Source organism: Ursus arctos, unplaced genomic scaffold (genome assembly GCF_023065955.2).
Source record: "Ursus arctos isolate Adak ecotype North America unplaced genomic scaffold, UrsArc2.0 scaffold_12, whole genome shotgun sequence".
Lineage (NCBI taxonomy): Eukaryota > Metazoa > Chordata > Mammalia > Carnivora > Ursidae > Ursus > Ursus arctos.
In genome coordinates this window covers 30,698,589-30,714,769 of record NW_026622786.1, presented here as the reverse complement: position 1 = coordinate 30,714,769, position 16,181 = coordinate 30,698,589, and positions in this window count along the sequence as shown.

Here is a 16,181-nt window from a genome sequence, read left to right as displayed (position 1 = left end):
ACACACACGCACGCTTGCACGCACCCTGCGAGACGCTGCTGGGAATGGCACCTTTGGGCTGAGGGCAGCAGACCTGGACCTCTCCATGGAGCCACAGGAGGTCCCCACCTCCCAAAGGAAAGGATTTCCTAGGTGGGACCAGGAACCACCACCAAGCGGACCACACGTACCTCACCCTCTGTGTCTGCCCTGATCCCTGGAGAGCCAACCCATGGCTAACAAACCACCACCCGGGGGCTCTAAATAACCCGGCTGGTGATGTGGGTCTACAGAGGAGTGCTGGGTGCCTGCGGCCCCAATGACACACTCCAGGACGATCGCCTAGAGGTTCTGACAGTGACTGCCTGGGAGAAGGAGGTGGCCTCCACCAAGGACAAAATACTCAGCTTTAAGCTTTGAGTTATACTTTTGCGACAACAATCTTGAAACCTGGGCTCCCTTTTTCAATTTTTTTTCTGGGCTTCCTTTTGAGAGACACCCAGGGGAGGCGGAGGGAAGCCCAGCAATGGCAGGGAGATCCGGGAAGGATCCCAGGAAGGATCCGGTCCCATCCTCCGCCGGCAGTGGGGAACCCGAGACCGCCCGCTGGAGCTTCTCCCCACCCAGGGGGCAGGAGCCATCAGGCCAGTGGGAAGGGGGCGCTCTGATTCTCACCAGGGCACCACAAAGGGGGAAACGTGGACTGGGCTCAGTGGCCATAGGTGCCAGCATGCCACCCATGGGAACCAGGAGGGGCCAGGCACTCCACAGTGGCCACCAGAGCAGTAGCCCACAGACCATGGAGGGCCCTGAGGACAGCACAAGCACCAGACCCTCCCCACAGACACCCTCAGAGAAGCCGGGATGAGACACGCGGCAGCTGCAGACACTGCTGTAGTTTGCACTATAACATGACCACTGACCTCACAGGGGCTGCTACCCCAAAACAAAAAGAAACCCGCCAGAGAGAATAAAGCTACTTGTTTTGACGCATTTGAGACACAGCATGTCAAATTAAACCCCCTACAGACACCAAAAAAGCTCAAAGCACTGACGAAGGCCCCCATACTAGCCCCCAACTCTCACCCGAAGCCCACATCCTGGGCAGGCCAGACAGGTGGGTGACCCCAGCCCCGCCCCCCAACCCCTGCCGCGGGCTGTGCATGCACCTGGCAGTCCCTGTTGTGCACACTGTAGAGGGACAGGAAGAACGCCACTGGAGAGGGCACGTTCTGGGAGAAGCTTCCTGAGGCCAGGAGAGGACACCCATGGAGGGTCCTCCGAGGCCCAGCTCCAGGAAGCATGAGGTCCCTGTGGGAGCTTCACTCCCTTCCAGCCAGAGGCCACCCCTGCCTCATCTGTGCTGCCTGCCTTCTCGCCTCTTGCTGGATCCAAACCTGTTCTCAGGACAAAACCCAGCACCTGCTCCTGCGGCCTCCCGGGCTAATGATCCCATAGAACTCACTTCCACCGAGACAGGCGTCCTTTACGGGGTAAGCTGCGATGGTGGGTTTAAGGCTACAGGGTGACTGTTGTGTCCTCGTCCCACAGAGGGAACTGGCGCCTCCGGGAACCACACTTGTGCCACTGGCGGAGGGGAGGCAGCTCCCCGCCCCACCTGACTCCTCCCTGAGCAACAGACCCACGGGCCCTCCCACAAGGATGTGGCCCAGGGCTCCAACACAATGGGTCCCAGTCAGCCCCACCGCTTCCCAGGGGGAGGAAGTGGCCCCTCCAGTTCCCCAGGTCCTATCTCATCTGCCCCCTCCGCTTCTCTTCCTAAGGCCTGGCAGTTCCCTCCACTTTGCTCCCTCTCTGCTTCTCCCACCCACTCCAAGAAAATAGCCACCCTCTGGACACCACCACTGGCCTCCCGGTGGGTCCTCCCCATCCCCTCGTACCACCAAAATCTATCCTCCAAACACAAACCAGATCTTGTTGCACCCTGATTCACATGCTCCGTGTCAAGTGTGCCCAGCATCTCCTCCCTCACCTCCCCACCCCTCCCAAATCCCCACCCACACCCCACCCCGCTCTCTCAGTCCAACTTCCTCTCATCCTTTCTGCTGCCAGTCCACACCTGGCCAGTCTCCTCTGGGCCCCCTCCTACAACCTGACATGGGTGACAATTTACTCCAAATGGGCCCTGTGTCTGTTTAGTTGTCTGTGGCGCTCACCGGGATCCTGAGCACAGCAGAGACCCAAACTACATTTTCACAGAAGGTGTTTAAAAATCAGCAAACCACAGAGCACCTCCAGAGGCAGGAGATGAGGATCTTGGGCGGTTCAGTCCCAGAGAATCTGGGTCCCTCTGAGCCTCTTTGGGGCCCTACTGCCCCCAACACACCTGACAACTGGGGAACTCTCCACAGGTCCAGGGCAGAAGCTTCAAACCTCCCACCCCATCCAGGACCAGATGATGAGGAGGGACGGCGGGTTTGGCCCAGGATACCCCACCTACCACACACCCCCACACGCACACACGAACACATTCACACACAGGCACACGCGCCCCTTGGCTACCGACCTGGGCGAAAGCTTGAAGGCGAGGTAGGTAGGTCAGGCTGGTCAGCAGCAGAAAGACGGGCACAGCCACAAGGGTGCTGCTGTCCGGCTGCCCCCGAGGTGAGAACAGGGAGCCTGTGGGCAGGAAGGGCCAAGGGTTGTGAGCCTCCCTGGCACCAGGACGTTCTTCCAAATCCACATGGTGAAGCCCCGCAGGAGTGCCCTGGGCCACAGTGGAAATTTTCTCATAGGCCACAGGGGTTGTGTCACGCCTGCTAAATGAGTCACCCACCCCTGGGTCTCACCTCCTCCATCCACAAGGTCATCGGGGTCAGTCACCCTTCCTAACAGGTCACAAGGGTCAGCCCAGCCCTCCTCAGGGAGGCGAGACCATGTCCAGGCTCCAGAGATGGAAGCAGAGTCCTGGCGTGCCGTCCCGGGCCACACTCACTCCTAGTGACAGACAATTACTACAGGTCCCAAGAAGCCCAACGCTTGGCAGGTGTTTGTTTCCTCCTCAAAAATCTCAGGTCCCCAGGGGAGGGTGGTCAACTGGGGCATGACCGCCTCAGGGAGGGGGTTCCAGGAGGGTGAAGGGGGGACAGTGTGATGCAGAGGGCCTCTCCTCGGGAGGGCTCTGGGGAGAGGAGAAGCACGCAGACTGGCTCCATTCACTCCACTGGCCCTCACAGCGCAGTTCCTCCATCATGTCATCCTCCGGGGTGGCCTTCTGGACCCATAGCCGGGCCTCATAGCGGGAACCGGGGTCCAGTTTGACAGCTTCGAGGATGAGCCAGGTCCCCCCGACAATGTGATCCCTGTGCCGGGCCTGCTCTGGGGTGCCGAAGGTGAGACAGGGTCCGTTGGCCCTCTAGATCACACACACACACACACACACACACACACACAAAACCGTACCCACGCACGCCACACAGGCCCATGAGCACACGCTTACACTCCTCTACCCCGGTGCACACTGATGCAGGTGCACACACAAACATGCTCGCTACACTCACACACTCCTCTACACGGGCATACCTGTGCACACTCACATATACAAGCATACGTACTCATGCACCACCGGCACATTCGCATACAAACACACGTGGGCACAGTCACGCTCCTGGCTCTGATCACGCCCCTCCTCGTTAGTCCAAGCTGACATCTTCCCCTGTGGGAGGACCGGTGGCCCTGAGCTGCTGCTCCTAGGAGAGAAAGGCCCCTGGAGGACTCAGCCCAGCATTACCTCCCAGGCCTCTTCCTGCTTCTTGAAGGCCAGCTCGCAGCTGAGGCTGGAGGTCAGGGGCTCCACGACAGGACTTACGCTCCAGGTCAGGAGACCTCAGTCAGAGCTGACATTGCTCTGTAAGCCAGAGGGAGGGTCCAACTTCAGGGAAACACAGTGAGGCTACATATGATGTGTGGTCAGCACGCCCAGAACTGGGTGGTCTGAAAGATGCTGGGGGACAGGAGGGCGTGGTGAAGGCCCTCCCTGGAGGTCTCTGTCTCCTCCCTGGTGCCGTCTCCCAGGGAGGCTGCAGGTGGGGCAAGATGACAATGAGTTCCTCCAGCCCCTGCAGCTAGACAGGGCTTTTGGAATGTTGCCTGCCTCTTTATTCACAAGCCCACGTGACCATTCACAAGCCCACATGACCTGCACCTAACGCGCGCTTGGCGGGCACGTGACCCCCCCTACCGCCCACGTGACTTGACGCTGCAGCCCACGTGGTACTAATTAGGATCATTCCCTCTATCGACACTAGAGGGCTCTCGCTATGGGACTGCTGGTGGGGCGAGCACGTGACACGCCCGGGGGAGGCACGTGATCCGACCCCCCCACCCACGTGACCCTCCCCCGGCTGACCCAGGTGGTCCATATTACGCTCAGTAGTCCTCCCGGACATACACGGAGCCGGCTACGGTACTTCCACTAGGGCGCACGGGACCCGAGGGCAGGGGAAGCACATGACGGCTCCGCCGTCAAAGTGACCCGCTCCCAGCCGCCCCAGGTGCTGCTAATTAGGCTCATTAGCCCTCCCGGCCCTAGAGGGCGCCAGCTACGGCACCTTCATTCTTTTAATAAGAGCTACACCTCTTCTAACAAACAAAGTGTTTGCTTATTTATAACTAACAATTTGAATTTGGAAAGGAAGGGACAAAAAATTTTAAAGATCTAGATTTAGAAATCTTGGCTATTTAAAGATAAGTGAGAAATGGGAATAAAATTCTGAAATTGTAGTGCACCTTGGTAGTTTCAAAACAATTGTTACTTTCAGAATTTAAGGATATTTTACAACAAATGGTATATATAACTCTGATATAAACAAAGTTCATATGTATGTTGTTTTAATAATATATGTAAAATAATTGTATTGGTTCTATTTTATTACCTCTATGTTTTCTGCCTACCAAGATCCATTTTTCCTATCTTCACACAAAGTTATAACTGGGCTTATTTAGCTAGGGACAACATTGGTGACTCCCACTTGTAGTTAAGTGTAGCCACATGACTGAGCTCCTGCCAATGAAATGTGATGCAAGTGGAGTGTGATACACTCTCCTATCAGCTAGAACCCACAGTGACCCAGTTTTGACCATGCAGATGGCAACAATGCCTCAGGATGACAGCGCAATATGGTGGGTAGGACTCGGGTCCCTAAATGATCACAACCAGAAGGCTGTCAACCTGCAACACTCAAAGCAGACTGTTATGTGCCAGAGGAGTAAATGTTTACCTTCTTTAAGAAAATGAATTGTTAGATGTCTTTGTTTCAATAGGTCAGCCTTTCCCTAATTAATATGCCCTGGGTTTGTTTTCAAATCTTCTGGGTAATAGTATAGGTAGGGAGAACAGTCTAAGTAGCAGATTCTGCAATTGCTCTGCCCCCTTCCCTTTTATACAAGGCACCAGAAGAAAGAACACCTGTCATTCCAAGGTGAGACTCCTTCCAGGCAGCTGTGTCTGCTGACTAGGCAGTAGAACAATGTAGCCAGAAGTTATTGTCTACGGAAACTTGACCAAGGTCAACATAAGAAATAACAGACATGCTTCAGTCCCAGAAGCTCTCTTAAATAGGAGAGTTAAAATTAACCATCTTAAAATAACTCACATTCTTCCCCTCCTGGCCTCCTTCTTTGTCCCTGGCACAAACCTGCCCAACCTCTCCCCAGACTTCTGCCAAAGTAAAGCTAAGAGGCCCAGGAGCATCATTTTCAACAACCCCAGAAGTTGCTGCTCACACAAGAATTTAACTACTGTTTCCTATAAGTGTTTTTCCCTATTATAATATTATTACCATGAAGTTCAGGCCCCAATGCCTGGGACATTAAGAGATGGCTTTAAGGGGCACCTGGGTGGCTCAGTGGGTTAAGCGCCTGCCTTCGGCTCGGGCCATGATCCCAGAGTTCTGGGATTGAGCCCCGCATTGGACTCCCTGCTCAGCGGGGAGTCTGCTTCTCCCTCTGCTCCTCACCCCGCTCGTGCTGTCTCTCACTGTCTCTGTCTCTCTCACAAATTAATAAATAAAATCTTAAGGGAAAAAAAGGGGGGAGGGATGGCTGTAAGTTTCATCTCTCCTTGTGAGAATTGAACTCTTCTTGATTAAATTTGTACCATGTTCTCGGCTTAGCTTACTCTTGAGAACAAAAGCCTACAAAATATTCCATAGTACTGCCTGCTTTGTCTCCCTGTGTTGTCACTCTCATCTTAAAAACCCACAGTCCTGTACAATATCTTACTGACTAAACTCCCAGAGTCTGTTTCAAATACTTAACTTTGATACATACCTTCCTCCAATGCAATAGCGTCTCCATCTTAATTTTCCCTCTAATTAATATCTCTCTGACAACGACCTCTTTCTCTCACATCATGAAAGGATATTTCTTTTTCCAATTTTATTTTTATATCTTTGAATGAAATAGGATTCCTGACTAAGATGCCATGTTGTAACTCTTCCTGTTAGAAGTCCCATTCCCCAGCAGCTCCTTTCTGAGCATTTCTATAGTGACCTTGTAATCTGTCTTGGGCACCAGGTCTCAGAAATGCCTGCAGGATAACTAAAATAGTTTCCTCTTCCTTAGCACAGAGCATCCTACACTTCCCAGCCGCACTATATTTTATAGGACAAAGTGAGTAATTCTCATTCTGTAATTAGAAGGAATCTCAGGGCCAAGACAGTTAAAAAGAAAGTATGCCCTCTCTGCAGTCTTTGTCTTTGCTCCTTGGTTGGCCAGATGGAGAGGGTCCAGGAGGAACTCAAGACCTTAGAGGAAAGCAGAGCCAGTAGACAGAAGGAGCCTGGGTCCCTGAAACATCACCTGCCAAACATCTTATTAGACTAATGGAGCAAGAAATAAACTTTTGTTGTTTTAAGCCACTGAGATTTGGGAGCGTGGACGGGGGAGAAACATTGTTATTATGTCATAGCAGAACCTATCCTAATACACCAAGTAATTTTGCCTCAGTTATACCTGAATATCCTCTAATTGAGACTTTAAAATCAAAGTAATTATGTGAAAATAAATCACACAATACATAGAATTAAAGTACTTTTAATAAAATATTTAACTTCAGCAATTTCTACCACTAATTTTTCTTAGTAGGTTGCTGTTCAGATTGAGACCACCAATATTTTCTCAGTAAAGAGAAAAAGAGATTAGGATGTTTTTAATTCTTTAAGTAAATGTTTTAATTGAACTGTAACATACATACATACAGAGAAATACAAAATTCCTAAGTATACAGCTTTATGCTTTTTACAAAGTGAACACCTGTATTACCGACCCCTGATCAAGAAATTAAATAATTCTCTCCCTCCAAATGTAACTTCTGTAGATTAGTGTTGCCTGTATCCGAACTTCATATAAATTGAGTCATATAATATACATTCTTATGTGACTGACTTCTTTTGCCCAATATTAGGTTAATGAGAATCACCCATGTTGTTGCATATAGATATGTTGACTTTTACGGCTGTCTAGTGTTCCATTTTAAGAATACACAAAATCTAGGCATCTTGGCTTAGTCCAAGTTCACAAAGACATTCTCCTGTGTTATCATCTAGCACTCCTAGATGCACTCTTGCTTTGGTTTGCACAAGAACCGATTTTTGTGTATTGTTTTTTTATATGGATAGTCAATTGACTTGGCACTCTTTACTGCAAAGATCATCCTGTTCGCAGTGCCCTGCAGTGGCACCTTTGCCATACTCCCTGTATGAGAATAGCTCTAAATTCTGCTCTGTTCTATTAGTCTACTTGCCTATCATTGTGACAATATTACACTGTCTCATTATCACTTTACAATAAGTCTTGTTTTCAGTAGTGAAAGTTTCCCAACTTTCTTCTTCTTCTTCTTTTTTTTTTAAGATTTTATTTATTTATGTGACAGAGATAGAGACAGCCAGCGAGAGAGGGAACACAAGCAGGGGGAGTGGAAGAGGAAGAAGCAGGCTCCAGAAGAGGAGCCTGATGTGGGGCTCGATCCCAGAACGCTGGGATCACTCCCTGAGCTGAAGGCAGACGCTTAATGACTGAGCCACCAGGCGCCCCACCAACTTTATTCTTCTTTAAAACTTTCCTTTTAGGGGCACCTGCCTGGCTCAATTGAGCATGTGACTCTTGATCTTGGGGTTGTGAGTTTGAGCCCCACATTGGGTGTAAAGATTACTAAAAAAAAAAAAAAAGACTTTCCTTTTATGTTTCCATATAAATTTTAGAATAGGCTTGTCAAATTCTACCAAAAAATCTTGCTGGGAGTTTAATTGGCCTTGCATAGAATCAATGGGTTGGCGTGGAGAGAATTGAAATCTTACAATATTGTTATTTTTTAAAGATTTTATTTATTTGTGAGAGAGACACAGAGAGCATGAACGGAGGGAGAGGGAAAGAGACAAGCAAACTCCCCAGTGAGTGGGAAGCCCGACTCGGGGCTTGATCCCAGGACCCTGAAATCACAACCCAATCCAAAGTCAGACACTTAACCAACTGAGCCACCCATACACCCCACAATATTATCAGATGACTTCCTGTTTATCAATTTATTTTTAAATGCTCTTTGTCTCATAAACTGGAATATAAATTCCGTGAGAGTAGAAGCTTTGTCCACTTTGCTTACTGCCATATCCCAGAACTTAGAAGAATACCTGGCACACTGTAGGTTCTCAATAAGTATTTTTTTGAAAGAAGCTAATTAATGTTCTACTGAGAATGCCTTTGTTATCCTCCTCTCTCCATTTTCTTTGTCAATTCACCTTATCCTTCAGATCTGAAATTATATGCCATTTTCTCAAGGGAACCTTCTCTGATCTCTCCATGTGGGTTAGGCTCCCCTGTTCCCTGTCCTCTGTTATGAAACCCTGCACATCTTTTTTAACACTTACTTACTATTATACAATAATATTAGTTACTATGCAATATTATATATTATTTGATACCAGTCTCCCATTTAGAATGTAAGCTCTGTGAGGACAAGGACCAAGCACATCTGAATTTCTGACTCACTTCTTTTCCCCCAGTACCGTACACAAGGCCAGCATCAAAAAAATTATTACATTATTTTCTAAAAGAGGCCTAAACTCTCTCTTCTGTTTCTTAAAAATAGAAGTTATTATCTTGCCAACACTTTGCTATCCTAACATCAAAAACCTCTCCAGAAGTTTTCTGCTGCTTGTATCCTCTGGATTGTTTGGTGGACATTCTCCACAGACTTCCTGGAGTCGTGAGGGGGAGTCTTTCATGGCCCCCCATCCCAGACTGGCTGAATCGGAAGACTCCTAACCTCGAACTGGAGAAGCTGCATTGCTAACAAATTCTGCAAGTAACTGTTGCACTGGGGAGTTTGGCACCCACTCCCTTGGATGACATTTATGACATGGCTGCTTTATCTCTTTGCACTCCACAATTTTCCTCACACTGCTCTGGGCCCAGTTACTCTTATCATGTCTGCCCATGCTGTGTTCTGCTTTTGCTCTCAAGGCCATAATTTCTCTTTGGCCATCTGCCCTCCAAGGACCACGGGAAGGCCACCCTGGCTGCCTAATTAAGAACCTCATTAATCTCATCTTTATCTTTCTGCTCATGCTGACCACCCCAGCTGCGGGGGCCACACACTGTCACAGCTCTCTGATCCAACTTCAGAGACAGTGAAAAGGAAATAGCCCAAGATTTAGGGAATTTTGAACCAGGAAACCAAAATTCGCTGTCTGTGTGACACTGAAAATATCATTCAACTTCTCACTTCAGGTATAGTAATAATACCTGCCCTCCCTATCTCAGAAATGTTTTGAGAATCAAATGACACGATGTGTCATGTCAGAACTTTGAATTTTAAATGGATGTATTCACATTAACTCTAATTGATAATCTCAATCATCCAACTCTTTTTTTTTTTTTTTTTAGGATTTTATTTGTAACTAATCTCTATACCCAACGTGGGGCTCAAACAGCCCTGAGATCAAGAATCTCATGCTCCACCAACTGAGCCAGCCAGGCGCCCCTTAATCATCCCACTATTTGCAAGATGGGCGGCACTATTTATACCCTGAGGTGTTTAATGGGAATGGACATCCTTCTTAGTGCTGTTTTGTTCCTTCTAAGAAATAAACCAACTGGCTAATTATTGTTTTCTCTAACTTCAAAATGTCACATACACTGCACTTCTAGCTGCAGGGTAAAATCTTTTAACATTTTTGAGCTTTTTTGTGCAAACCTTGTAGCATAATACATGAGGACCTTCTTAACTAACCCTGCCTACTTCCCCAGCTGCAGATGGCCTGCTTTTCTTCTTTCTTTCCTCCTCCTTTTTTTAAAATAAACTTTTAGTTTTAGAATATTTTTAGATTTACAGAATAATTACAAAGATAGTATAGTGGGTTCCCACATACTCTGATCCCAGTGAAAACTTAGTCTCTTATTTATTGACATTTTATATTTGTATGGTACAGTTGTCACAGTTACAAGTCAATATTGATACATTATTTTTTAAAAAATTTATTTATTGGGGCACCTGGGTGGCTCAGTCACTTAAGTGTCTGCCTTCGGCTAGGTCATGATTCCAGGGTCCTTGGATGGAGCCCTGCATTGGTCTCCCTGATCCTCTGGGAGCCTGCTTCTCCTTCTGTCCCTACCCCTGTTATGAAACCCTACACTTCTTTTTATTTATTTACTTGAGAGAGAGAGAGAGAGAGTGCAAGCAGAAGCCACACTTAACAGATTCAGTGTAAGAAGTCATTCCATCTGATTTTTTTTTTTAAGATTATTCTTAGTGGGAGTACAAGTTGTAGCAGAAACACCTGTTAAGGGAGCTACTGTAACAGTCCAGGTTGGAGAAGATAGTGGCTTGGATTGAGCTGGAGCAGTAGAGATAGAATTAGAGATATTAACCATATTCCAGAGATATTTTTGGTATAAACTAGGGGACTTGTTGATACATGTAGATGTGGAGGATTGGGGACAAAATGGAATCAATCCCCAAATTCTCAATATAGAGCTTCTATACCCCAGCCATACTCATCACTTTTCTTCATACTTGCCATGAAAGCTAAGGTCCCAAGCTCTTCCACTTACTGAATCCTCTGACTGAATGCCCCTTTCTTTCCTAGTTATTGGAAAATAATTTCTCCTCAATATTCTTTCCTCTTTAATACTCTTCACCACTTCTGGGAAGGTTTCCTCTGCAATGCCTCCCGCGATTCCACCTTCCTGAGTTAAGGGGCTTTCCCTTCCCCACCTGCACATACTTCTGTGCTAGCTTGTACCATCCCATATGGTACCGTTATTATTTGATTACATTTCTGTCCCTTGAAGGAATTGTGTCATTTCATAGTATAGTCCCTGGCACAGAGAGGAGTAAATGAATATTTAATTGATTGACTCTTTACTACAATTTCACAGAAACAGAAAAAAATATATTACTTATAATTTTCATATAAGAAAACCGTTATCAAAGCAATCGCTAGTATATCTAAAATGTAACTAATGTCATCTACATTGTACTTCAAACTTCTGATCTTTTGCAAGCACATTACTTTTTAAAACTTGCAATCTGAATGTCTCTTTTATTCTAAAATATATTTCCTAGAACTCTTTATTGAGAGACATCTGTAGCAGAGCCACATTATTTGTAAAGTTTCAGCAAATATTTCTTAATTCTATTATTCTTGGTTTCATGTAAGAACTTTAGCCTCCATTTCTAAAGTTAAGAATCCTTGGGGTGCCTGGGTGGCTCAGTCGTTAAGTGTCTGCCTTTGGCTCAGGGCGTGATCCCGGCGTTATGGGATCGAGCCCCACATCAGGCTCCTCTGCTGGGAGCCTGCTTCTTCCTCTCCCACTCCCCCTGCTTGTGTTCCCTCTCTCTCTGGCTGTCTCTCTCTCTGTCAAATAAATAAATAAAATCTTAAAAAAAAAAAGAATCCTTCATGTAAGTCAAAGAACTAAAGCTCCAAAATTGATTCATCGAAAATGTATTATGAACATTACCAAGATTGTGAGTGTATGTGTGTGTGTGTGTTTCGATTCCTTTTCTTTCAGAATACTGTCTTTTGTTTCATTTCCACGAAATAAAAGTATGGTTATATAGCTTATTTAATCAGCTTGATTTATAAATTTAATCAGCATGATTATAAGGATATTTTCCTTCTTATAAATAAAGATATTTGCCTTGTATTTATTTTCATATTAGAAACATGAGCACAAGTTTGTCATACTTTTATAAATAATAGACGCTGCATTTCCTAAAATCAAGAGCAACTTTCTTTTTCTTTTCCTTTTAAACTATGTGATCCGTCATGTATTCAGTATTTGAAAATGCCGAGCTACATCGGGTCGTTATGCAACAGCATCCTCAACAAAACTCCCTCCCCAATCCCCCTTTTCTTTGACCTCCCCATCCTAATGCCGGCCGACCCCTCATGTAACATCATGTAATATGGTTGCTCCGTGTGGGAGCCCAGCCACAGAACTGAGGGGAAGACTTAAGAGGTAAAGTAAGAATTCTACATGGAGTACAGGTGATCTGTGGGGTTTCCCACTCCGGACTGCAGGGGCCCAGCTTCTGAGGTTGCTAGGAAACAGTCACCCAGGTTACTGAGGGAGGTGTCGTCACTATAGGAGTCATGGAAGAGAGGCTCGGCACCAAATGGGTGCATGCCTTCTCCCGGCTTCTGGGAGAACAACTTTCAACAAATACGCTTTGTTCAACTTTTTATAGGTTCCTTTCAAGAGTTTTGTCAGGGGGAAAAAAAGTTCTCTTTAGTCCTATTGTCTTCTCTTAATGCAGCATGCTGTAGTATAAAATACTCAGAAAGGTTGGCGTTGAGGTTAAACAAATGTAGCTATTTTTTAAAGCTTTCAAGACATCACAGTCTTAAAAATACTAGCTAATTCTCTGTGAAGAGACTCCAGCGTGGGAGTCAGAAAACGATGGCTCATTTCCAGACCACAAAGACTCAAAGTTGGTCACTGAACTTATGCATACTATAAATATTTTGCTATTTATTCTGATAATGTGTAGGATACTCTTTTTAATGTTTACTTGTTAGTTTGAGTCAATAATACCATTGTCGACATTTAAATTCCTAGAAGGCAGGATCTAATTCTGTTGAACACACTCTATTTTGTATTTTGGACACTGATATGTGTACATATGGATGTTTCTAAAGTAATATTTGACAATAATATGGTTGTTTTCCTTCTGGGAAAACACCTCCTTTCCCCAGCATCATCAAATATAGATAAGATAGTCAAGGAGGCAGAATCAATTGAAAGTTTTGTTTTAGGAGTGCGTGGGTGGTTCAGTTTGGTTGAACATCCGCTTCTATTTCGTCTCTGGTCATGGTCTCAAGGTCACGAGATGGAGCCCCAAATCAGGCTCTGTGCTCAGCAGGGAGTCTGCTTGAGATTCTCTCTCCCTCTCCCTCTGCCCCTTCCCCCTGCTCTCTCTCTCTAAAATAAATAAATAAATCCTTTAAAAAAAAGTTTTCTTTTAAATAATCTTTAACTATTAAAGAATTCTGACCTCTGACCCCATTTTATTTTTAGAAAATGTTGACCCTTATCTATGGGGGAGGCCTATCTTTCTAAAAATGAGTATCTTGTTTTCATTAGAAAGCATTTAGCTGCAGTCTGGACTCCTCTTTGGGTAAGAGTTCCCTGTTGCCACCATCTCCAGAACTTAGATGGGAAGTCTTTTATTTGTAGTCCATATTGGCCGTCTTCATATTTTACTAAATCTACTATGTCTAAGCCAACTCAATCAAAATGCAGTGGAGCTTCTATGAAAGATTTTCAGGGCAGGATAATTCACATCTCTAGTGATAACTGTTAGTATGGAAACGAAGAAGGAGAAAGAGGAGAAAAAAAGGGGAGGGGAGGAAGAGGGAGAAATACTTAGAGGAGCCCTGAAAACAATGACTCTTCTTATTTAAAACAGTTTCCCAGTCTCATCAGGATTTGAGCAGATGAGAATAGCAGAATATCAGGGTATGCTCCAATGGCCACTTGAGTTTCCTTAGTGCCATACCATGCCCAGATTTCGTGCACCTTAGAAACTGAGCTTTTGCTGAAACATGAACAATAGCCACATCCTTTTCCCTTTTTCCCTAAACACAACTGAGAGCCCCAAATCTGATTTACATTGACCCTGAAGATGAAATTACTTAGAAATGATCCAGAACGACTTCATCAATATGAGTGGAAGTATTTTGGTTACTAATGTCTAGAAACATGCAATTAAGACTGTGTGGTAGAAACTTGTTACCCAGTATCCATTCTCCACTTCTTCACTTTGTAATGAAACCTTTGAATTTTAGCTGCTCACAATAAAAGCTACATTTCCCAGTCTGCCAAGCAGCTAGGCAGAGTCACAATACTGAGTTCTGGCCCATGGAATTGGAATAGTAATAAACACACCTCTGGGTCTGGACTTAAAAGGTAAGGGTATGCCCTCCATACACTTTTGTGCCAACTGGAATGTAGAAGTGATACTTACACTATATAATTTGGACAATATGTTCATGGGAAATACCTTGTGGCAACAGGATTGAAGTCTGGATTCCCGGACAACCTCATAAAGCAAAGCTACACTTCTAGCCCTAGAACACCAACAGCCAGACTGTTTCATAAGAAGAAATGAAGAAACAAATGTCTGCCTTGGTTAAGCCATTGTTGATTTGGGTCTCAGTCTTGGCACTGAACCTATCATCTAACACAGATGAGTATGGCAACGAGTTAGATAGAAGAATAACTACAGTATCTTAAGACTAGAAAAGTAAAAATGATGTTCAAAAAGATGCAAAGGGGGGCGCCTGGGTGGCACAGCGGTTAAACGTCTGCCTTCGGCTCAGGGCGTGATCCCGGCGTTATGGGATCGAGCCCCACATCAGGCTCTTCCGCTATGAGCCTGCTTCTTCCTCTCCCACTCCCCCTGCTTGTGTTCCCTCTCTCGCTGGCTGTCTGTATCTCTGTCAAATAAATAAATAAAATCTTTAAAAAAAAAAAAAAAGGATGCAAAGGGACTCAAATGTAATCAAAACAATCACATCACAGGTGAAATGCTGAAATTTAAATTTTTTAAAAGATTTTATTTATTTTTTTGAGTGAGAGAGAAAGAGAAAGAGAGAAGGAGCTGGGGGAGAGGGAGAAGCAGACTCAAGCTGAGTGGGGAGCCTGATGTGGAGCTCAATCCCAGGATTCCGGTATCATGACCTGAGCTGAAGGCAGACCCTTAACCGACTGAGCTGCCCAGGTGCCCTGAAATTTAAATTTAAATATTTTTAAAAGCCTGATATATCATTTGAGGATTGATGACAGAATACCGAAATTGGTAAAAGTTTGGCAAATAGCAAAGAACATGCAAAAGCTTAGCAAACATGTCAGAAGAAATCAAAACAATCTTATCACAGATGAAAGGCTACATTATAGTTTTAAACAAGGAATAATCAGTATTTTGAATTGATAACAGTTTGCAGAAAGATTTGACATCCCTTCTGCTCAAACCAGTGGAAAGGCAATGAGGATGTCTGGAAAAGATTATTACTATGAACTGTATGTTTAATATCTCAAATAATATTCATTCTTTCACCAATAAAATAGTATAAGGGAAGTATTAAGGAAGGATCAAAAAATTGACTCAACAACCTTAAAATGCTAAAAGATGGGTAAAGCGAGAAATGATAGGATCAAACACATAATAAATCTCACTACTGATTTCTAGAAATAATCCAAGTTCAAAAATCGTGTTTGAAAAATTGGTGAGAGAATCCTAGAGAATTCTATTGGTAAAATAGAAATGTCATCGAAAAGGGGTGCCTGGGTGTCTCAGTTGATTAAGCGTCATGATCCTGGGATCCAGCCCTGCGTCAGGCTCCCTGCTCAGTGGGGACTCTGCTTATCCCTCTCCTCTACCCCTCCCTCCCCCTCCCAACCCCCCCAAGTGTGTGCACTCTCTCTCAAATAAATAAATAAAATCTTTAAAAAAAGAAGAAATGTCATTGAAAAAGTTTGAGAAGAAATTGGTATATACTGATTTTTTAAATTTGTATTATTGGTATGGGAGAAAGAGGGTGCAAGTGAGGTGCAGATATAGATAAGAATGGGGGGCACTAAAAGTGAGTAGCAGTCTGAATTGTAATTTCAACTTCAAATGAACTTTGCCCTTGATTGGGAATGTGGGCAAAATTGACCAGATTTCATACATTTTA